At 31.5% G+C, this 25,724-nt stretch overlaps 1 pseudogene; it reads left to right on the top strand.

Moving 5' to 3' along the window:
* Positions 1–24,313, top strand: part of LOC149574870 (hyperosmolality-gated Ca2+ permeable channel 4.1 pseudogene) — a 30,292-nt pseudogene extending 5,979 nt beyond the window's left edge.
* The last annotated feature ends 1,411 nt before the right edge of the window (positions 24,314–25,724 follow it).

Raw genomic sequence — 25,724 nt, 5'->3', positions numbered from 1 at the left:
CCTATAATTTTATTATAGATCTAGCAAGTAAATGAAAAATATAGCACTTTCAAAAAAAATAGAACCTATTTTCAAGTACAGATGTGCCCGTACGGAGCATTTGAAGTTGCAAAATGAAGGATTATGTAGGTATAGTCACCAAAAAATGCAAATTCTAACAAATCCATGAACCAAAACCAAAAAAAAGCTACCCCAGTAAATATTTTAGGAAATTCTACCCAATTTCAAAAAAAATTGTACCTGATTTGGAGTCTGGATGACTAAGATATGGTCTCCCAAAGTCGGACTGCAAAATCAAAAATCAATTTCGAGAGGGGTTGCATCAGCAAAAGAGGGGATTAAATTTGATAGTCATACAGTCATTGTAGTAGTTCAAATTTGGCCAAGAATGACGGTCAAATGATCATCAATTTTAGGCTCATAAAACTGATGACATCAACATACCCTTAGCTTGTGATGACATCAGCATGACATCAACATTGTACAGAATTGTATAGATGATAACATGGCAAAAAACTATATGTTGATTGTGTAGGTGACTCAAATTGTACGATCATTGACTTTGCAAATGATGACATGGCCAGCTGTCCATGTGTCACAGAGTAGTTAGGCCATGTGGCATGGTGCCAATTGGGCCATGTAAGCGGTGATTGTTACATTGTTTGTTGATTTGGACTGATAGCTAGTCTGCATAGGGAATAGCATGGGTGAGTTGAATAAGGCCACATGGCATGCGCAGATTAGTCTGCATGTCATAGGCTGGCAGGTCTGTCTGCGTGGGCAATTTAGTTGGCAATGCATGTCCAAAGGTCGCAAGCTACAGTCACCACTGATGTCTTGTTTTTTTGCATCAAATTCTCAATAGTGATGCTGGAGCAGTTGTTTTACAATGGCCAGACTATCACAGTAGGAGCCAGAGTTTGTGCATTGTTTCCAATTCACGAGCACTGGTTATCATAGTCGTGGGGGCCAGAATATATTTTGACATTGCAAGAGACCTGTGGGTTAATCCCACATTGGCTATGGGAAGGAGCTTGCGGGTGTATAAATGTATGAACCCACCAAGTGTTTATCAAAGCCAAAGGCGTCGGTGGAATTAGAGGTTACCGCCAATGAATATGGTGGTCATGCCTTTGTGCAATCCGATTGTCAGATTTTAAATGACAATATTGTACTCACCCAGAAATGTGAGAGGAAAATGTCTGTTGATAAATTGTGTAATGATACCCTACAATTAAGTACAAAATATTCTACCAAAATTTTAGAGCCAAGGTGTGATTTCTCGGTTCTACAAAAAAAAAATTCTCTGACTAGGCAATAAAAAATCCAAAAAAACCTAGATTGCAAAATAAATTGCAGAGATAAAAATAGTTTAGATCCGAAAATAAATAATCACATCAATTGAAATGACCATACCCAGTTGCAAATCGATGCCTTTGGGTGCCGATTTGCTAAAAAAAATTGCCTCATGATCAACTTTCACCAAGCATAGGCAAATTTATAGTCAATCTTCACCAAATCGATGTTCTAGACACAATAGTGAGGTCGGATCTAGCTCTAGATGCTCTTAATTTTGGTAGATGCTCTAGATTCGGGTCGAGGTGTTGAAGCATGAACGGTCTCGAATGGCTATGTGTAGAGAATCTCCTTGAGAGCTTTGATACCATGTAAGAATTTGGCTTAGGCCAAAATTCACCCAAGACCAAGGAACTCAAACACAAGCACAACAGTAGACCAAAGAGAAGTATGATCAAAATGATGATATATTCATTCAATATGCCATGTATGCCATATTAGAGTACACTAGGAGTGTCCTTATATAAAGGCCTCTGGAGAGCTTCTAGAATGCATAGAAGTCAGCATCATGATAAGTCATACAACCAGGTACATGTCCACTAGATATGGGTTATCCTCCATTAAGCACAGAATTAAGTGTGATGATGCAAGGATAAGTCTACAATGGTGTATCATACAAATCAATGGTGTAGACAACATGTGCTAAATTAGGAGTGTGAATAATTGTTTTGTCTACATGACAACTCAGTGAATGATGCAAACTCTAGTATTGTAGACACCATGTGCTGAAATAGAGTTGCGTACTTCCGTGCTGTCAATATGACAACTCAAAAAGGTGTGCAAACTCCTAAGTGTCACAAAATAAAATAATAAAATAATTGAAAATAATGCATTAACTTAAGTAAACTTAAGTAAAGTGTAAATAGTAAATACTTATTTACACCAACAAAGTAACACCAAGATTTAACATGGAAACCCAATTTAGAAAAAACCACCAATTGCGACTAGCTACTGATTTTCACTGCTCTAAAGTGAGCCTTGTTAAAGGTTACAAAACACACCGTTAGGTTACAAAACACACTAATTTTTAGTCTTATTAAGATCCAACCCTATTAAAGGTTACAAAACACACTATTAGGTGTGACCTTGTTAGAGGATTTAATCACCCTGTTAGGAGTGGTCTTGTTAGAGGTCTTCAAACACTTCAATAGAAATGCCACCTTGTTAGAGGATTTACAAATAGTTATTAAGCCAACTCTATGAAGAGATTTAGATCACTGCTAGAATAGTTATAGAGTAACAATGAGATGACCTAATTTTTGGTGCAGCTAAATTGTTGATCAGAGATCTCAATTTTGGCTTGTATACTTGATCCTTTTTGATCGAATGTATCTTTGTAGCTCAGCAAGGATATTTTTGTTGTTCTTGTAATTTTCTTCCTTTAAGCATCTTCTATTCTTCCATATTTGCACACATTCAATCCTCCACTTGACCTTATACTTGTATCTTACATATTGTCAAGTCAGCTTGAATACATCTTAGAATAATTAATATTCATCTCTTTAGTCGGCTAAAACCAACAAGCAAATCCATTAAGCTCAATGTGCCAAAATAGGAAAATCCTTCGTTAGTTGACCCTACTTGATAGACACTAACTCAAAAATAATTTTCCTATGTTAACCAAGTGAACTTGATTAATAGTGCATCTTCGCAAACTTTCTTTGCTAACCTAGTGAGCTTGGTTAACACTAGTTCCATCCAAATTTTCTTCATTAAATGATTAAGCTCGATTAACACTCAACTTTTGCAAACTTCTCTTTAATGTATGAGTGAAATTAGTAGTCACTAACTTCTAAACTTGGCAAATACTAGGATTCTCAAAAGACACAAGAAACTATCTTTATCACCCAAGTGAGCTTGGCATACACTAATTGGAAAAGATATGATATTTTGTGTAACATCAAAGACAATACACAATTAAATAATTGTTTTCAACACTATCCCTCTTTGACATTGATGGCAACACAACATTCCATAATACAATGAAATTTTAGAGAAAAACAATAGTAAGGAAAATATTCTTAGTTTAATTCTAATTCTCATCCATGAGAACTCCCCCTATCAGTGTGAACTCCCTTTATCTTCGGTTTCTCCCTCTATTAGCAAAATCTATCTTCAACATCTTCTTTTGATTGCAAGCTCTACCTATTTGATATCAAACCAAGTTCATTCACCCTCTTTGACATTTCTTACTTTGATGAACTCTCCCTCTTTGACATCTTCAAGCAAATATTTTGTGATATGACACAACAAACTTCTCCCTTTTTGACATCTCATGCCAAAAAAAATATTTAGTGAATATCAATGTACCTCATATACTGATTCATATGCAATTTTTCTTTTTAGTACTGTGTCAATAGATGGATCTTCAATATGCTCTGTTTGATGCATCACTAAACTACATTTAGTGAGCTTTAGGTAGGGGAATGACTCCTAACTTACCTTTTAGATAAAAAAATGTATTCTTAGGTAATGTCTTAGTGAATATGTCTACAATTTGTTCTTTAGTATTCACATATTCTAATCTTACCTCTTTATCTTGCACCAATTCTCTCAAAAAATGATATTTTATTGCAATGTGCTTGGTCTTGGTATACATCATAGGATTCTTTGATATGTTAATTGCACTAGTGTTATCACAGAAGATAACCACGGGACCCCTGATTTCTACCTTCATACCTACCAATAGTTACTTGAACCAAACAACATTGGAGCAATTAATTGTTATTACCACATATGTTGCCTCTGTTACAAACTAAGAAATGCAATTCTTCTTCTTACTTGTCCAAGACACTAGTCTTTTACCAAGAAAGAATGCTCAACCACTAGTGCTCATCATGTCATCAACACTTCATGCCACATCAATATCTGTGAAGAATTTCAAATCTAAATTGTCTCCTTTCTTGTACCATAATCCATAGTCTTTAGTACCCTTCAAATACCTCAACATTCTCTTAATTTCCATCATATGATTTTCTTTAGGATTTGTTGAGAATCTTGCCACCATACCAACTACTAATGCAATATCAGGCCTTGTATGTACTACATATTGTAGTTTTCCAATCATTGATTTGTATGTGGTCTAATCTACCTCCTTGAAATGATTATTCTTGGAAAACCTATGTCTAGTAGACATAGGTATTCCAACTGGTCTTGAATCCTCCATTCCAAACTTCTTTACTATCTCCTTGATATATTTGGATTGAGTAATGTAGATGCCACCTTTCTTCTGTTGATTCTGTAATTCAACAAAGAATTTTATTTCTCCAAACATAAACATCTCAAATTCTTTACTTGTCTCTTATGAAAAGGCTTTGCACAAGTCATTGTTTCTAGCAAACAATGTTTCATCGACAAAGATTTTTGCCAATATAATCTTCTTGTTTGCTCTTTTGATATACAAGTTATTGTTATCATTTTTCCTTTGAAAAGCAATCTTAATCAAATAGTTATGAAGTCTTTCATACCAAGCTCTAGGAGCTTGCTTGAGACCATACAATGCTTTGTGCAATTTACAAACCACATCCTTTTTGCTAGGATCGACAAAACCTTTAGGCTATTCTATGTAAACTTCCTCTTCAAGAATTCCTTTAAAGAATGTAGATTTCACATCCATTTGATCAACTTTAAATCCTCTATGTGTAGCATAAGAAAGTAGAGTCCTAACACCTTCTAATCTTGTAACAAGAGCAAAATTTCCACCATAATCAATACCTTCTTCTTGAGAGTAACCTTTGCATACTAACCTTGCTTTATTTTTGGAAACTTCTTCATCTTTATTCATCTTATTTCTCAAAACCCATTTTGTGCTAATTACATTTTTATCCTTGGGTCTAGGAACAATATTCAAAGTCTTATTCCTCTCTATCTATTCTATCTCTTCATTCATAGCTTTATTCCATCTTTCACTAATCTAGGTTCAAATTTAGTAAGAAAACATGTACCTTTCTATTTGTTTCTTATCATTGTACCATCTAACTTGTCTCCAATAATCTGATCAGGTGCATGGTGCCTTCTAACATATCTTGTCAACACAAGCACTTTGGATATAGAACTTGTTCCACTAGCCTCACCATGATCTTTTGTATCAATATCGAGTCCCGCTATCTATGACTCGGGTCCTTCAGACTTGGTATCCTCTAGCTACAACTTAGTAGCCTCTAATTGTGACTCAGGTCCTTTAGACTGTGACTCAGGTAGCACTGGTTGCAACTCAAGTGCTTGTGGAGATTTTGGGGACTCAAGAGGTGAGACCTCCTAACTTTCAATTAGATTTGGAAATGTATCAGGTTCAAAGTAAATAAACCTTATGTAATCCATAGGTTCTTTGCTGCTCTCTTATTCACTCTTTTATGCAAACTCATCAATTCTCACATGTGCACTTTCTATGATCTTATGAGTAGATAAATTCAAACATTTATCAACTTTACTTTTGCTAGAGTATCCTAGGAATATTCTTTCATCACCTTTGACATCAAATTTACTTTTCCTAGTTTTTTTTAGAATACAACATTTGCTACCAAATACTTTCAAGTAACTTACATTAGGTTTGTAACCATACCATAGTTCATAAGGAGTTTGATTTGAGTCTTTCTTTAACTATACTCTATTCAAGGTATGCATTGCAATATTGATTGCTTCCTTCCAATATTTGATTGCAAGATTATTTTCTATCATCAAAGTTGTTGCACAATCCATGATGGATATGTTCCTTCTATATTCAGCTATATCATTCTACTAAGGTGTACTAGGGGTTGATACTTGTCTTTTAATTCCTTTTTCATGTAGAATTCATTGAACTCATTAGAGATGAACTCACCACCTCTATCTGACCTCAAGCACTTCAACTTCTTTCCAGATTCTTTTTCTACTCTTTTCGGATACCACTTAAATTTTTGAAAAGCTTATGATTTCTCTTTCGAATACATAACAATCATCATTCTAGAATAATTATCAATAAAAATAATAAAGTACTTATCTCCATTGTAGCTCTCTGTTCCAATAGGTCCACATAAGTCTGTATGAACCAACTCCAAGACTTCTTTAGAATGATGGTTCTTGCTTTTGAAACTTGTCTTGCCCATCTTACCAGTTTGACAATTTTTCCATTGGCCTATATTAGGTTTCCTCAAACTAGGAATACCTCTCTCTCTTTTTTTTTCTTATCTTGATCAGATTATCAAAGTTCACATGACATGACCTTTTATGCCATAACCGTCTTTCTTCTACTTGAGCAAAGAAACATGAACTTTCACTAAGATCTAAGTAGAATATGTTACCTTTTATTTGTTTACCAAACCCACCTAGATTTCCTTTTCCATCAAGTAGCTTCATCTTCCCATTCATGAATTCTACCTTAAATTCAATGTTATTCAATTGTGTCACACTTAGTAGATTATGTTTTAGTCCTTCAACCCAATAAGTATTATAACATCTAAGTTCATTGGTTAGTGAGATACAACCTTTTCCCTTTATGCAACATGGTTCATTGTTTCCAAATCTCACACTTCCACCATCATAATGTTCCATACATTCAAACTTTGTTTTGTCACAAGTTATATGATGTGAGCAACCACTATCAATAATACATATTTTTGCTAACATGAGATATAAGTGTCATTTTATCTCCTTCATCATCAAATTCATCTTTTATAGCAATATAGACCATTTCATCATCTTCACTACTATTTGAATCTTTAGCCATAAAACAAGATTTCTTACCTTTGTCCTTGTAGTCCTTAAAGTTCTCGATGTCCTTCTTGCCTTTGTATTTGTTTTGCTTCATTTAATCTTTGTCTTCTCTATTTGGACATCTTGCAGCAATGTGTCTAACTTCTTCACAGGAGAAACAGATCAAAGGGATTTTACCTTTGTACTTTCCTTTGCCTTTGGGATACCTTCTTTCAAGTAATGCTTCAATAACTTCAAGATCACAGTTAGAATTGTCTTCCTCTTCACTTTCAGATTGTTTTCTCTTTGACTTTTTAGCTTTCTGCTTGAGTGATATCTTGGCTTCAAATGTAGACTCAAGATTGCTAGAACTAGGAGTATAATTATCACAGTTATCTAGTTCAAATGCAATCAATCTTCCAACTAGAGGATCCAAATTTATCTTATTATTTGGATCACATCTCATTTCCTTAATAGAAGACACTCTAATTGCATACATAGGAAGAAGGGTTCTGAGTACCTTGCTTACCATTTTCTCATCTTCAATTGTTCCTCCAGAGGCTTTGATAGCACTGACATTGGTTTTGATTCTCTCAATATATTTTGCAATGTTTTCATCTTCATTTGATCAAACTAACCTCTCAAGTTTTTTTCCTTGGCTCTTTTCATATTATCATCACCTCCATAGATATCCTTTAGTTTGGTCCACATGTCATAAGCAATAGCACATCATTTGACTTCATCAAATTCAGCATAGTTAAGAGTTGATGCAATGTCAATCATCATAATATTATGATTTTTCTTTTCAACAATCTATTTTACAATCAATGTTTTAGTAGGAGCTTTGAAAGAATTTTCTAGATATTTCAAACCTAAATCACTGATGGTTACCAATTGCAATTTCATAAGTACTTTCCATGCCTCAAAGTTATCTCTATTCAACTTGGGAATCTCTCTTTTGTAAGACATCCTAGGTAATCTTTAGCTTAGGTCCTTGAAACCTCCTCTACAAGCACCAAGAATCTCTAATACCAATTGTTGAATTTGATGAAGTTAAAGAATGTGCTATTGCTCATGACATGTGGACCAAACTAAAGTATATCTATAGAGGTTATGATAATGTGAAAAGAGCCAATGCAAAAAGCTTGAGAAGTTAGTTTGATTAGATGAAGATGAGAGAAGATGAAAACATTGCAAAATATGTTGTGAGAATCAAAGCCAATGGTAGTACTATCAAAGCCTCTAGAGGAATAATTGAAGATGTGATAGTGGTAAGAAAGGTACTCAGAACCCTTCTTCCTATCTATGCAATTAGAGTGTTTTCTATTCAAGAAATGAGATGAAGACTTATTATGTTTATTAGCCAAAACAACTCATTTTTTTGTCTTTCCATTAGTATTTCTTGGGATAAAGACTTTGATTGGAGCATACATACTTGATATCTAGTGTGGTCCACCCTATAAAATTAATCCCTCCAAGGTTTCTTCTAAACAATTCTACACTCCTAAACTCTTGATTTGGAATTGATTAGTATCTAGTACTTGATCATAGTTGTTTCCTCCAATTTAAAGAGTTGAAAAATACTTCTATACATAATATTATCTCTTAACATGGGTAAGTTCTCTTGAAAGCTAACCATGTGACAAAAAAATACTTATTTTTCTTCTCTTCACATAACTAATGATACCAAATTCATAATCCTAGTTCCAAGAATAAATATTTTGGTACCACCTTCTATTGAATAGAACATGATTAAGATCAATTAACTACCCCATAAATGACATGTGTCCAATAAGTTTGTAAATCTTTATCATGTCCAAATATTATGTGAAATATTTGGTCTTAGAAGTATTTAGAAGATAATCCATATTAGGATATGATTCAAACCAAAAATCATCATGTCCCTTAGAATAATTATCTTCTTCACCCATATCATGATGTGAGTACATTATCTTCAATTTCATAAACATACTAAGAGAAAAAATCATTTTATTATCACTTAGATCTTATTGCACTTCACAAATTCTTTCATTTTCCTAGGTCCCTTTTTAAACTTGATTTCATGTAATGTTATGATATCTATGGAGGTAATGTGTGTGAAGTTCATATTTGTTTCTTTCCATGTTTTACCTTTTGTGTTACATACTTGTCTTGTAACATTTTCAAGAAGAGTTCTAACATACCCCTATTTTCATGAGCTAAAACCATTTCATAATTGTTTTGCTAGTTTGTGCAGAATAGCCTTTAGAATGAATTTGATCAAAAAGTCATATTTCTTCTTTAAAAATACATGCAACAATTATTATATGAGTTTGCATACGATACTTGATAATTTAAACTGTAAATCTATGTCCTTGATTGTCCTTACACCAGTAAAATTTTGGCAAATAAATGACCACATGACTAAAAATTTTAGTCACAACACTAACAATTTTAGTCATGTGACCAAAATTGATCAAATTTTGGTAATATTTTATAATTTATAAGTGACTAAATAGATGACTAATTTGGTCATCAAGTAAAATCAAAAGGTTACACAAAGATATGTGACTAAATAAATGATCAAAAAAATGACTAAACAATTGATCACTAATAATTAGCCACCTAAACAAATAACTAAATGAATTGCTAATGAATTTTTTATCATATTAACTTATTCTTTTTACCTTTTTAATAACTTTTATTATTCAGTAATGGAGTTTTTGTTCTATAAATATATCATTATTAGTTAACTTCCTCAAATATCCTATCCATTAATATTTCCCTTTTATGATCATCCATTCCCCTTAGTTGTGGTTATCCATTAATACAATAAAAATAGAGGAATGCCAAATTGAAGTTGGCAATGATGGATCAACCACATCAACATGACATATAAAATTAGAGATACTAGTTTAAATTAAAAGGGGAATAATAATCTACACAATGATTAAAATGGGGGTAAATGTTTGACAAATTAAATATTTATTGATCATGAAATAGGGATAATTAGCTGATAGTCTATTATAGGTGAGCATTTCATATAAACTTGTACAACACATAAAACAACTAGCTGCTTTGTTTCTAAGTGGTTTGAATTTTTTGACTATTGTGATCTTATGCAACAAAGACCTTTTATCATAGATCTTGTATTTAATGAGTGTGAGGATTTGAATTCCTAGTCTATTCAACAAAGTGAAATTTATTATCATTTTAGCTACTTTGAGTTCACATGAATGCATTGATGTTTTCTGTAACTTGTTGATTGTTTTGATTCAAAATTACAAAAACATCATAATTCATTGATTGGTTTATTAATCTGCTCAAATGTTACAGTGTAATTGAAGGTTCTTCATTTGGTTTTGTTTAATGACTTTGACAAGTAGGTTGTTCACCATTATGTCACTAGTCAGGTACTAGATATAAATTTAATAGCTCGGCATTACTTTTTATGTTTTCCAGTTATGTCAGGATTATGTAACTAAATGTTTAAATGGTGGAGCTACCACAATCATGAAATACAAGGTAGTTTAAATGGTAGTTGGTGGTTTAAATGCCAATTCTTATGGTTTGGGAAAGGTGCAATGGCTGAGCAGGTATCAAGCAGTTATGAAGTTTAATATTTTATATACTATAGTATTAATAGTTATATGAGAGTATTTGATCTATTGTCTAATTTAGGGGAAAAAAGTACTATGAGTATTTTAATAATTGAAAATTTAATAGTAATGGAATAAATTGTACTTATTAATTTTTTAAAAATAATAAATTATATTATGTTATATTCTTATTAAATAAAATATGATGTAATGTATAATTATTGATTCTTAATGTACAATTATTGGTCTAACTTTGCTTTTGGATTTATTGTGATATTTTAAGTATTAAAATACTATCAATAATACAAGTTTAATGAATTATGAATGTAAGAAATGTGTTCATCAATTATACAAAATTGTATAGTAAGCAATGGATGAACTAAGATAAAGCTCAAATATTTAAAAAGGGGAAATGTTTCTCATGGAGTTACCTACTTATGATCTTTGAGTAAAAGGGGAATTATTGCACATCCATGAAGAAAGAACAAGATGATGTTCATCTTCCATATATAATGAAGAAAGGAAGATTTCCTCTTTATCCTCCATAAAAGATTAACAAATTATGATTTTATAATTCTATTACCACTTCTTCCAAGGGTACCACCGCCATATTGTCTCTTGAAAAGTTTAAGTAATTCAAAGGCACCAATATATTAAAATGTGAAAATAAGCATGTCTTTTTAGATTTTAAGTGAGAAAAAACATTTTTATAATTGGGTGTTAATCCACAAGTTAATAATATTCTCCTTATTTAGATGAAGAATTTATGATATAATTTGTTTGACTAATTTATATAAATAAACAATAAGAAGTAAATTCAAAGATATATTTTTCATTTTGTAGAGTTTTTTTTGGATTTTTAGAAGTTCAAAATGTTATGTATTTATTTGATTATTAAAGATTAAAAAATAGAAAAAGTATAAAATATTTTTTTTTAATTAATAAAAAATTTCATATATATATATATATATACAAGGAATTCAAGAAATTAATAAACAAATATTAAAATGTGAAAATAAGCATATATTTTTGGATTTTACATGAGAAAAAAAAACATTTTTTTTTAATTGGGTGTCAGTCCACAAGTTAATAATTAATTTTTTAGAGTAGTTTATATAAATAAAAAATATGAAGTAAATTCAAAGATATATTTTTCACTTCTTAGAATTATTTTCTATTTTTTAGAAGTTTAAAATATTATGTACCTATTTGATTATTAAAGATTAAAAACTAGAAAAGGTATAAAATATCTTTATTGTTAATATATATATATATATATATATATATATATATATGCAAGGAATCTAAGAAATTAATGAACAAAAACATATTAAAATGTTAAAATAAGCATATCTTTTTAGATTTTAAGTAGAAAAAACATTTCTTTAATTAGGTGTCAGTCCACAAGCTCATTCCAATTTTAAATTATCTTTTGGTATGATCCACTACCATAAATGTCCATATTGTTATAAATATATTTTGTTTCCATCCCCAAAAACTATTCAATAATCCAACACATTATTTTGAACTAATAAACTACCAAAAAATTAGTTCCAAACATAAATGACTTACAAAATTATTTTTACATGCCCAATTTAAGGCTAAGTTTTACTGGTAATGTAAATCTTTCTTTAAGTATGTTCTATGTGATCATTACAAATTTAACTAGATGACAATATAAATAAACCATTAACAAATATTGTATTATTCATACATAAATAAAGAAAATGAAAATTAATGACATCAAAGTAGATGTAAAAGTTATATAGTCAAAGACAATAACAAATTTTTAATCTTCGATAATAAAGCCATCCTTGACTCTTTATGAATTTGAAAAAATAGAAAAAAGCATGCGAAACCATTTGGGAGTGAGATCCATGATCCTTCCCATGAAAAAGATAAAGTCATTTCATATGACACACCCAACTAAACTTACAAGTACTAAATTTAAGAGCCTTCCATTTTATTGTAGCAACTTACTCTGAGACCCATAGGTTGAGACCTATATTATTACTGTGTTGAATGATGAATGGAAACACATATAAGGTAATTGAAATATTTAAAAGAATGACTCTTCAATATCTTCAATTCTTTGTTTTGGTTCTGATATGACGAGATACTTGAATCTCAAAATCGCCCATTGAGCTTCATTTTTGCACCTATCATTGCTCAGAGATAATGTAACTATATTCCCCATTTTACACCAAAGTTTAATAAATTGAGCTCCCAGATTTAAACTCATGTTACAAAAAAATTAGTTGGGCTACACAACAAAGAAATGCAAAAGTTACTCAATCTTCCTGCTACACTTAGTACTGTAGTAAGAGAACACTTACAACCAAACCTTGATAGTGATGTCGATTAACCTTCAAAAGAAATATTGTTATGTAAGGGCCAACGAACAATGTTAACAACAAACCTTTGAATTCAAATGGGCCTTAAAAATGGATCACTTGGGGAGGTGGTAGATATTGTGTATACATTGGGTCATAAACTCCCTCTATATGTGGTTGTTTGATTTGATAATTGCAATGACTCACCTTGGGACCAAGATGACCCAAAAGGTTTACCTATAGCACTTATATCCTTGGGTAATCATAGAAAAATACCACCATCCATGTCATGAGATCTCTCATTACATCAATCCAAGGATTGACACTTTAGAAAACAAAATTTGATACTAGTCCAATAGGACAAGGTTTGACTTATATAACTATATCAAGAGTTAAATCACTAGACAACCTTCATATAGAGTGACCATTCTCTTTTCAATATTCAAGAGTGAAAAACAAACCATATACCATTATTAAAAGAAAAAAAGAGTCTCAATTGCAACAACTTTCAATATATGAATCTATTTATGTTTACTTCACCAATTTTTTAATTAGCTACATTTATGCATTTCAATATAATCTTCCATAATGTATAAAGTTATTGTGTTATAGGTATCTTGAAAAGATACCCCTTGTGGCAATGCAATGCAGTTTATTGATTTATGTATATTTGCATATATCCAATATCAACTATCATGTTTATGTAGAATTAAACTAATTATTGCGTATGTGTTTTGTGGAGAAACTAATGGTAGCATACTTTGTCTACACAACTTTTTTTGTATTATATATAGGGAGATCAAAATACAAAAGTTCACCGAAGAGTTTCAAAAATACACGAGGTGAAGCCTCAACACGAGAGTATCAAAGAGTAAAGTAATAAACCATAAACATTAGGAAAAAAAAAAGGGGGACTAATGAAGCAGATCCTCATGAGAATCCGCCCATGCTATCCGACCTAGACTACCCTCCATCCAAACAACTTTCTTTTGGTTCTAAATTTGATTGAGCAAGAGGACCATGTTGCCAGTGGTGTTTTTATTAGTCCTCCTCACTTCCTTATTCAACTACATGATAGCTTGCTCATAATGAGAAGTCTTTTGAATTTTTCTTTATTAACTTTCATAGTAATATGAACCTCCAAGAAAAAATTTAACTGAGTGAGACTTCGAAAAGACTCAGTAAGAACCCTAGGAATGTTCTAAAACCTTTCTTTGTTCCTGCGTTCCTAGATCTGCCAAAGAATGTCAGAAGAAATAATATTCTAGAAAAGATGAGTATCCTTCTTAATCCCATCAATACGACCAGTAATAACTTCAAAAATATTAAACTTTGTCAGAAAAAAGACACTGAACATGAGCCAGATCTCTTTAGAAAAGCTACAATCAAAGAAAATATGCCTCCCAATTTCTGGAGTTCTATAGATAGTACAATAATGCATCTCAAAAAGTTCCTTTCTAATGGGGAGTCTATCCAAAATTAACAATGATTTAAAACATTTGATCTTAGGATCAGTTGTGCTATTCCATAGCTTATCAAAGTATTTCTTCTAAGAGGATACATCAAGATTAGTTTACCAAACTTTATTGACATGGTTGATGATGGAATTATTATAATCAATAACATTATAGATATTCTTGGCTTTTAGCCTGGTTATAATGGTTCCATCTAGCCATTTAATGCTCAAAAAGTTGTTGGATTCAACATGACAGATCATCCCACATAATAAGCGTGTCATTTTCAAAACCATCAACAAATTGCATGATCCAAAATTTAACATTCTTAGGGAAACCCTTTTCAATGTTACTTCTAATAAGAACTTTCCAAGGATCATCCACATCCAAAGAGTGAAAGATCCATTTGGAGGAAAGAGCTAAGCTCCATTTTTAAGGTCCTTCAGCCCTAAACCCCCAAGGAGCTTGTCAATGTGACACCACTCCCATTTAACATCATGGAGCTTCTTGTTACCTTTTCCATCCAACCAGAGATAGTTCCTGATGGCCTTTTGAACTTCAGGGATTTGGTAGTTATTAAACATCCAAGTAGAGGCATAATATATGTTGTAAGAGGAGAGGATTTTTTTGCAAACTTGAACTCTACCAGCCAGGGATAAAGGTTTGTTGTACCATTTATTTAACTTTTTGGTGATTTTTTCCTTAACCCAAAGCCACATATCTTTAAGAGAAGGTTCAATAGAGAAAGGGATACCAAGATACCTAAATATATTGTGAGGATCTCCCCACTGAAAAAATAAATTTCAAACTAGTTAGGTGGTTGATCCTCCCATCCAAGACATATGGATTTGGAGACGGGCCCCAGAGAAACTTGTACAACCTTGTGAAACTTGATGAACCAAGCCAAAACTTCCTAAAAAATCTAATTGAGGAAACTAAAAGGAATGTCAATATGAAAGGTGTAAATTTTAGGTGAGGTCTATGCAGGGACCACCATTCATTAGGATTTTTAATTAATAATTTTTTTAATAAAAAATTGTATTCTAATTTAGTTTAATTTTTAAATTATTAAAAAAAATCTAGTGAACATGCAAAGTTTCAACAAGTAATAAATGTTTTTTCTTCTACATTTCTTATATGAATTTAAGAATATGAATGTGATTATCATGGATTTGATTGTTATTCATGTCAAATTTAAATAATAATAAAATTATTTTTTGTTGTTTACATTCCTTTCGTGTCATATTAAATATTGGCAAAAATATACATGGACAACTATCTTATATAGACTTCCACCTTTTGCCACTATCAGCGTACCCCTTGCTCCTTTGGGTGCAAGTGCTAGTGTAAATTCAAAGAGGTAGTAGCCTTAGTGCACCATCAAATGATTTGTTCATAGTGCTCATTAGTGACTTTTGTCATTTCATAAGTTTGTTTCATTATTCTTTGAGATGATAAAATTTTGTTTGTGATACTATTATTGTATTAAATTATTGTATATCATTTAAGTTCTTTTAAAAATCTATTTTTATTTGATTCATAATTTTAATAAAAATATTTTACAAATAACTGGAAATACATTATACATTTCTATAATATTGATCATTTTTTAAAAAATATTTTAAAATGGTTACTTTGAAAAATAATATATCTTTTAAATTGTTATTATAGTGATATGTAGCAAACAATTTAGTCAATGATTATTAAAATTTGACATGATAAAATTTTCTTTTTGATAGTATTGTTGTTATGGAGGAGATAAATTCCACATTCAAAGTGAAATAGCGATATTGTTATTTGAATTTAATTAAATAGTTTTTGAGTCAAACTCATTTACCAATATTTTATTAGTGTGAATAAATGGAACACTTAGCACTCATTAGATCAAGGGGATGTTGACAGAGGTAAAGCATCAAGACTTCTTGGGAGGTCACCCATCCCACTACTGCTTCATCTTGAGTGCACTTAACTATGGAGTTTCCTTCATGGTTAAACCCACTCTTCTTGCAACCCTGTTTCTAAAACCTACACCAAGTTTTGTGCCTTATGAACCATTCATTAGAAAGACCCTTGAGCTCATTAATTGATAAGTAAGAGATATTCTCCATAGCAAGTCAAATTGTAAAATTGTTATATATTAGGATTTAACTACATAGTTTTTGAGTCAAATTCATTGAACCATGTTTTAGGAGTATAAGTTATTCACACAAATGCATCTCTCACGAGAATAAATGGAACACTTAGCACTCATTGGATCTAGGTGGTGCTCACAAAGGTAAAGCACTAGGAATTTCTATGAGGTCACCTATCCAAGTACTACTACAACTTGAGCACGCTTAACTACATAATTTTGTCCATGGTTAAAACTAGTCTACTTGCAACTGCATTTTCAAAACCTTCACCAAGTGTTGTGCCTTATAAACCATTCATTAGAAAGCTGCTTAAGTTGATCGATTGATAAGTGAGATATTTTCCATAGCAAGTTAAATTGTGATATTACTACAAGGATTTACCTATGTAGTTTTTGAGACAAACTCATTGACTCATGTTTCTTGAGTAGTGATTCACATGAATCCATCTCTCATAAGAATAAATGGATCACTTAACACTCATTGGATCTAGGTGATGCTCATAGAGTTGAAGCATAGAGACTTTCGAGAGGTCATCCATTCTTGTACTACTATATTGAATTTCTTTATAAGATTTGTGTTCTTTTAAAAGTCTATTTTTATTTGATTCATTCATAATAATAATATTTACAAATAATTAAAAGTATAGTATACATCTATTTAATATTGATCATTATATTTTTGTTAATATTTTAAAATTATTATTTTGAAAAATAGTATATCTCTTCAATTTTTATTATGTTGATATCTAGGAAAATTTCTATTCAATGATCATTAAAATTGTAATGATTTTCAACACAAAAAAAAATTAATTAAAATTTTGAATAGCTCTTCTATTTAATTAAAACCACTTTAATAGTAATGTTGTTATTCAAGCATTTGATTTTTTGATATTATATATTATTTTACTAAAACATATTATAAGACCAAAATATATGAATATTAAAATCACAAACATTGTAACATTAGATTCCATGCTCTTTCTACATAGTTGACATCCTAGACATTGCTTCCAAAATCATGAAATGACTCTTAATTCAAAATTTCTCATCAATAAATTTTGTAAACATATGAAAGAGATATTATAAGTTAAATATATCAAGATAATTAGTCATAAAAGTCTCATGTAACTAGGAAAATCCAATAGGATATGCTTTAAGATGCCTAGAAGAGGTCATATTGAGGATTTTTTCACTAGGGTTCGAAGAGGAAATTTTTAGGTGTAATGGCAATAGGGAATTTGTTTGATTTATTAGGTGATGATGATAGTAGTGACCTGATGATGGTTATGAATGCACAAGATATCATTTTAAAAATATAGGGGCAAAAAAATGTGTCAGCGTAGATAAGGTTGATGAGTTCTTTGACCGAATGCCTCAATTATGGGATATATACACAATACACATTTATTATAAAAGCTTTTTTTTTTAATGAATAGTCATTTTCTATTAATAAATAATATACTAAGATTACAATTCACAAAAAAGGTTTGGGGGATACAAGATCACCCCATAAGAGTTCACACAGCCGAAGCCAAAATCAACAACTATTCATCAAAAAAAATTATAAAAGCCAACCCTCAGGTAGCTAAAGCATTGCTAGCCAAGGGGGGTGGTTCATCCCGATCATGAAATCTCTAGTCATCCCTAGGAGTGGCAAGCGAGTTGGGAATAGTTTTTTGAAATGTTCAAGCTAATGTACTAGCTAGTGTAAAGATAGACTCTCCATACTTTGGTGAGAATCCTCCCAATGATATGAGATCTCTAGAATTTCCATCAAAGCATGAGGGATAGATAAATTTTATCAAATTTTATATTTGCTACTACTGTGGTATACATGTATGTAAAATGTGGAAGCATAGATAAGGCGCCTGCGTCAACTGTTTGACAAAATGGTTCAAATAAATCTGATCTCATGGAATATGATGCTCATAGGATATGCAGAAATGAGTTTCTTGACAAGGATTTGGATGCTTTTAGGAAAAATAAATTGGAAGATTTAGAGCCAAATTTTACATCCTTTGCCAACGTCCTCCCAATATGTGCCAAAATGGGAGCTTTAGAATAGGGTATATAGATCTAAGGGTTGCTTTGTACAATCTACTACTTCCCAAACACATATTCTATAAACTTGCACTAATCACAAAGCATAATAAGAATTTCTAAATAAAATCTTTTAAAGAAAAAAATGTTTTAAAAAATCTTGAGAATTTCTCAGGATGAAGAACAAAATCCCAAACAAGTCACTGAGCGCTGAAAATAAGAAGGTGCAATGGAAATTGTGGAAATCCCCTTCTCTTGCATATGTCTCTAGAACCCTGCTAATTTTTTGAACTTCTCCAAATCCACTTATTGGGGCCTACCAGTTTAATTACCACAATAATGGAAAATGTGCTATGAACAAAATTGCACACCATCAACATAATTGAATCCAGAATAGACAACCACAAATATCTCTATTTAGCGATTCATTAAAATAATATAGTTTGCAACCATAGGAGAGAACAATTTCAAGGCACAGTTTTACTGAATGATACAGAGTTAAACCAAAGATTACCAGGATATGAGTGATCACACTCCTACTTTGTCTTAGACTGAGAAAACAATATGCTTGGAGATATGATCTTGGACACCTGCGATCATCCTGAATATTTAATGATCCACATGATATAGGTCCTATGGTTAGATCATCTGCAAGCACAAACAATGATAGCAAAATTGAACATTTGTGTATCCTTTTATATGTTTTTAATATCCATATTCTTAACCTGTTGATTTTTTTTGTGCATTTCCCATGAGGTAGATACAGAACATGATGGTTTGATATCCTTCTTTCCAAGTTGCATATTTCCATGGACCCTACAAGCACTAAGCAAGGTGTGCCAAATCAAAGAATTTGGTTCAAATGACATTGTATATTTGTTCTTGTACTCTATATATTTCTAGCATAAAATCTATATTTTATAATAAAAAATCCTAAACAAATTATGTTTTTGTTTCTTTGTCTTAGAAAAACATTAACCAATATTCATGAAAAGATCATTCCATGTTAAGACATTAAGAGACCTGTTGTGCAAAATTGGACAACATCATTTTTCAATCGAGAAAGACTAATTTAAATGTAAGCTTGATCTCTTCAACCCTTGTATATCTTAGCACATTGCTTGATTCTAAAACCCAATGCAGAAGATATGGCATTTGTATGCACGACTGGAGCATTTGACTTGTACTATTTTATTTCACTTGTGTGAGCTATTGTTATTCAAAATTAGAACTAAGAGAACCATTTCACAATCAGAAATCTTAAGAGAAACTTCAGTTATGTTGTATTTTCCTAGCATTACAATAAGGTTATAGAGTGTTGTTGTAGATGTCGAATCCAATTTTCCTATCAATTAAGTTTACATAAGTTTAAAATCATGAGATTATTCCAATCAAGACTTCAAAACTTCTATTTTAATAAATGGATTAACTAGAGATTGTATTTTCCATAATGTTTACTATATAATTTCCTAATTGTTCTTCCCCTTTTTAGGGTCCTACTTCCCTTAGTAATCATGTCATTTTTATCTTTATTGCTAAGATCCTAACAGTTTCTATTGCCTAAACTAGGTAAGTGAAGAATCATTTTTGGTATTGTTGCTCGGTTGGTGATAAATCATGTTGGTTTCCTATTTATCTTATTCAATTTGATCTACTTTGTTTAGAATTAATGTAGTTATTATTTGAATGTTTGAGAAGTTGTGTACTCCAAATTTGGGTTATGAGGAAGCTTGTCTCAATATTTGGGTAGGTGAGATTTTATGTTATTTTCCTTTCTAGATTTGCTCTTACTTTGGAAGATATCTCACTTCAATCATCTGACTTGCTCAAAAATAATTCCTCTAAAAGTAAACTGCATATAGCTCTTTGTTTTTCAAAAAGACAAAAATGATGAGGCACACCAAATTCTTGTGTCAATAGAAAGCATAAATGATAAGATGCATAAAGATAAAAAGATTGTCATCTTCTGCCTTTTAAAAGTTGTTTTTGGTTGTCTCATCAACTCACAATTTTCAACAAGCATTTACAATTTAGATACAGATTTCCATCCCCAAAGAAAGATTTGAGATAGATTTGAATTCAAATATTTGGGACTCAAATATTTTTTCTACTAATTTTAATAATAAAATTATTGAGAACTATATGTGTAATAGCTATGAGAATATTTTCACTTGGATACATTGAAGTACTACTCTATCTTAGAAGATTTGGGCTCCTTGGTCTATCTTAGTTATGTGCAGATTTCACCTATATAGAGAATATTTTTTCTGCATGTTCCTTGCTAAATTTTGAAAATGAGATCATCACAATCCAAGTGAATCATAAGAACATAAATCTTCATAGGATCCATTAATTCTAAAACCTTCATCCTCCTAGCATAAGAAGAACCTCTAGTATCTTATAGCCCATGAAAACTATATCAATGATCAACTATAGAATCTCCCTCATTGTGTAAACAGGAGCTAACATCATGATAATGTCACTAAGATAAGTGCTAACAACAAGTCTTAGATCTTCATCTAAATGCCTCATCATTTGAGACTAAACTAAAGAAAATATAGGAGTGTTTTTTACACACTTCAAACCATTGAAGTCGCATTGGTCCAATTTTGATAGCATTTCTCTTTTTCCCAACTTCTTAAGAAGAACATTCTTGGATGGAGAATGATTCGTAAGTTGTCTTCCCAAACAATAGAGCATGCTACTTGCTTTAAGAAATTCATTTGAAGATATATATTTAACTTCTCTAAATAATTCACGACATTCAACTATTAAGTGACCCCTTTTAGCTATTTTCATTCGCTAAGTTTCAACACACTATAAGATTATTAAGGGAATCTTGCCCAAATTAGGACTCTAACCTTCTCAATGATTTAGTATTCAAATGATTGTAAAAAATATCATGTGCATGTTGGTTGAGAACTTTGGACTAAATATTTTGGTTTAGGCTACTACTTGATAACTTTCAAAATTCCACTCAATGTGACTCAAGTTGATAAGAAGTTTACATAGATATGAAAAAACAAATTGGCAGCAACTAAGCTGCTGAAACCTTTTATGTAAGCTTCACTTTGTCTTTGAATTCCATCTTATATTTCTTATGCGCATGCTTGTTGGATTTACCATCTTCTGTGGTTGACAAAATTGATAGATTTTTAACTTTTGTCATCACATTTTGCAAATAAATAAACCTTTAATTTCACATTGACAACTATTATGCTACTAGATTTTGCTAGATTACATAAACATCAACCCAGAATAGATTCTATTGGATATGGTAGTTCATTACCAGATTGTAAAGTTTTTTTTTTCAAAGAACAAATGAGTTTTTCGTATATGTTTATATTAGGCTTTTCTCAGTTACTTTTCTAATTTTTCTCAAGGAATGAAATATCTATTGGTTGTAATTTTAGCTTCTCTAATTTTTGATTGGCCATGATGTGAAGGTTTGAAAAATTTATAGATGCGCTTCAAGTTCCAAATTCTTCTCCAAGATATAGTAAGCCACGTGATGGTATAGATATTTTATGATATCTTTTTATGATATCCCACTTGACATATTGTTTACACTTGCAAAATTATCTATTCTATAAGACTGTAATTTTAAGTAGATACAAATGAATATTAATTTTACCATTTTCAAATTGGGCTCAATAAAATCATGATCAAATTGGATGTGTTGACACCTTTGGAGAGATGGGCTCCATCTAAGTGAATTAAAAAAATGGTTATAATGTCCACTACTCTTGCAACAAAGAATCTAGAGGTACAAAGCCTTTGGCTCTTGATGTTGCCTCAGATTGCTTCCTACTTGAAGTTTCCCTCTGCATTAGATGAATAAGGGCTTTTACAACCTCTGACATTAGTGGTCTAAATTTAAGCTCCATTTGGAAATCAATATGAGAAATTAGATACTCGAAATCTTGCATAGGAGCTGGTAAAAAATAGGGATGATATCACATGGTTGTAGGCCCACATTGATGGTAGGGAAATCTTTGAGGAGCATGACATTTTTTTTTATATTTCTACAAGCAAGATACAATGACCCACAATGATCTTTCTATTGAAGAGCGACATGGTTCATACTATGCCATATTGAAGTATGAATGGAAGCAATTTGTTACAAAATTAAAAAGGTTCAAGGAGTGGGTTGCATTCCATTTGTGTTTAACTAATGAAGAAATATTTAGGAGAGTTGAAGCTCACCATGAAGGACATGAAATCAGGCTAACAATTTTTAAAGATGGGTGAGCTCAGGGCATTGGGGTTGCATTTGTCATCTTGAAAGATATCTACACTGCAAACAAGGCTCTTCAGGATGCTAGAACTGAGAAAAAGAGACCATAAATTAGAAAGTTTGTTTCTATTATGGAGTTGTAGCTTGAAAATGGTCATTGGAAGGTAGAGAGAGAACCACCAGCTACTAACATATATTGGCATCATTTGGGTTCTAGTAAATTTTTAAGGAAAATTTGTAGGGTGATTGTGAATGCTAGCCTTCTTGTATTACTATTATTTTTCAGCTCACCACTTGCAATAATAACTACATTACAAAGTGTTGGATGAATTATTGATATAGAGGCTATGGAAAATGTAGCATTGTGGTTGGCTTGGGTATAGAGCTCGAGCTAGGTTGCAGCTCTATTCTTCCAACTCTTACCAAATATGCTAATTTTTGTAAGCATGTACATAATTATTCCCACAACTCTATCATCACTTTCCAAGATTGAAATCCATTTGATTATCTCAGGAGAGGATTAGACTATATTGGTTAAAGCATTTTTCTTTTTCCTTGTTAATTTGATTTTTCTACGAGTACTGGTGGAGTTGTCATTGGAAGGTGCTCTATTGAGGATGGGTCAATGCTATATGGATGGGAGTGATTGCAAGAAAATTAAGGAGTATACGAGTGTATCTTTTTTTACCAGGTCTTGTCTATTCTCTCTTGCTTTCCTGTTAATAAGCAATTTTTTGGGCATATCTTTTGATTTGTTAGCTTCAATACCTTGGATAAAGAAAAAACTACAAAAGTTTGGTAAAAATGGCTTGTTATAGTCGTCACATGAAGAACATGAACAAACTGAGGTGTATGTCACTGAGAGTCAAAAGGATAATTTGGAAGCATCTCTATTATCAAAAAGCTACTTTAGTTTTAATGATGGAAATGGTTCAACACAAAGGGAGAGTGTAAATGGGCTTGATCTGAAGGAAGGAGATTTATCAATCTATCTGATTAGCAGAAAAGATCGCCATCGGATGATTCAAACTTTTGATTTTGCACAGTATTATGCATTTAATATTATAATCTTTGCACTGACCCTAATTTATTCTACCTTCACACCTCTTGTGCTACCTGTAGGTGCATGTTACTTTGGATATCAGTGTGTGGTGGATAAATACAATTTTCTCTTTGTGTATCATGTTCATGGACTACCTGCAGGCAATGATTGAAATCTCATGACAACTATTCTGAGAATAGTGCGATTGTGTGTGATTTTATTCCTACTATCTATGCTATTCTTCTTCTCAGTCCGAGGAGATTCTATGAAGTTGCAATTTCTATGTACTTTTGTGACAATCATAGTTTATTGTTTTAAATGTGTCATAGATAAACTAATATCCTCAAATAAAACCACTTTTCCATCGGATATACTGAAGGGTGTATGGACCATTGACAGTATTGTTGATGGACCTACTGAATATAAGGTGTATGCACAACCAAAGTATGATTGGGATGTTTCTTCTATTTAATTTTTTTCATTATGGATCCATTTTGATTGATACTGAATGCATGTATTTCTCTCCAAATTATCTGGAATTTTCAATTGTAATCCAATTGGACTTTTATTAGGTCAGACACTTGGAGGTATGGTTGTAATGTCAAATGTATGTAATAGTTGTAGGATAATTGATTTTTGTTGTTTGGGTCAAATTATGTAAATTATATTAACTAATTCCATTTTTAGACATTTTATCTTCCCAACTCCCAGACAAACCCCCAGCCCACCTCTCCCTCTTCAAAATTGGCCAATCTTTATTACTAAAAAAAGTCACACCAAATAAGAGGCATCCTGGTTGAACCCTTAGGACCTGGCCACAATATGCAATGGCTTAATTTCAAATATGCAATGGCTTAATTTCAAAAATACATTAAGCATGGAAATGTTAAATATGGGCATCTGGAATGGTAAATTATTTTCTTCAAATAAAATCTTCTTATTGTATATAGTTTTCTATCTTCATGTTAAATGGCTGAAATGATTTTTCTCTAAAGATCTTCATGAAGAATTTTTTTTTAAGAATGTTGTTTGCCATCCCAAACCTATTTCTTGACATTTTAGGAATTTTTTACTATGTTTCTTGAATTTTGGAGGATAGATGGATGGGGTGTGTGAGAATGACCAGGATATTTGTGGATCATGGATGTGGCAGGGGGTCAGCTACCAAAATATTATATAAAATCACTAGTTGAATTAAGAAAATATTAACAAAATAATAGAAGCTAAAGTTTTGTGCTGAATTTTCCACGACTAACTATTGATCCAATAATCCATATTATAATTACAATATGCATCTCATTTCAACAATCTTAGTTACAAACTTGAAACACGGGAGTAAGAAATCAAGTCTGAGAAATAAATTGATAATATAGTTTAGTAAATATTAAGGGTTGCTTTGGGTTGGAAGACTTGGTTGGGCAACCAATAATGCTATTTACTATTCCAAGCCTATTTTGCATCATTTAGCAATGTTTTATTGTGTTTCTTAGAGATTTGATGTTAGATAAATGTGTGTGTGAGAATGGTTAGCCTATTTCTTTTATGGGTGTGGCCAGGGGTCAGCGACTAAAATAATATATTAAAACAATAGTTTAATTAAGAAAAATTGACAATATTATTTAGTTCTTTGTTACATTTATGAATTGGCACCACTTTCCCTATTAATAGGAATAAATTAATTATAGATCATTGATAAAAACTTTCTTTCCATGTGTCTTATTTTTTAAAAATTCCTATTTTTATGTTGTTTGTAGACTAAGGTTCAATAAATGTCAACACTAAGTGTAATGAACACTTTAAGTATCCACCTAAGCATAAGGAAGAGGAAAAATTTGATCCATTGGCACCTCCATATGTTAAAAAGTGAGTATTTCAATTGATGG

The sequence above is a fragment of the Cupressus sempervirens genome, chromosome 2 (genome assembly GCF_028749045.1).
Source record: "Cupressus sempervirens isolate cs-2001-9-10 chromosome 2, ASM2874904v1, whole genome shotgun sequence".
Classification (NCBI taxonomy): Eukaryota; Viridiplantae; Streptophyta; class Pinopsida; order Cupressales; family Cupressaceae; genus Cupressus; species Cupressus sempervirens.
The sequence above is the reverse complement of the archived record's forward strand: the minus strand, read 5'-3'. Positions and strand labels throughout refer to the sequence as shown.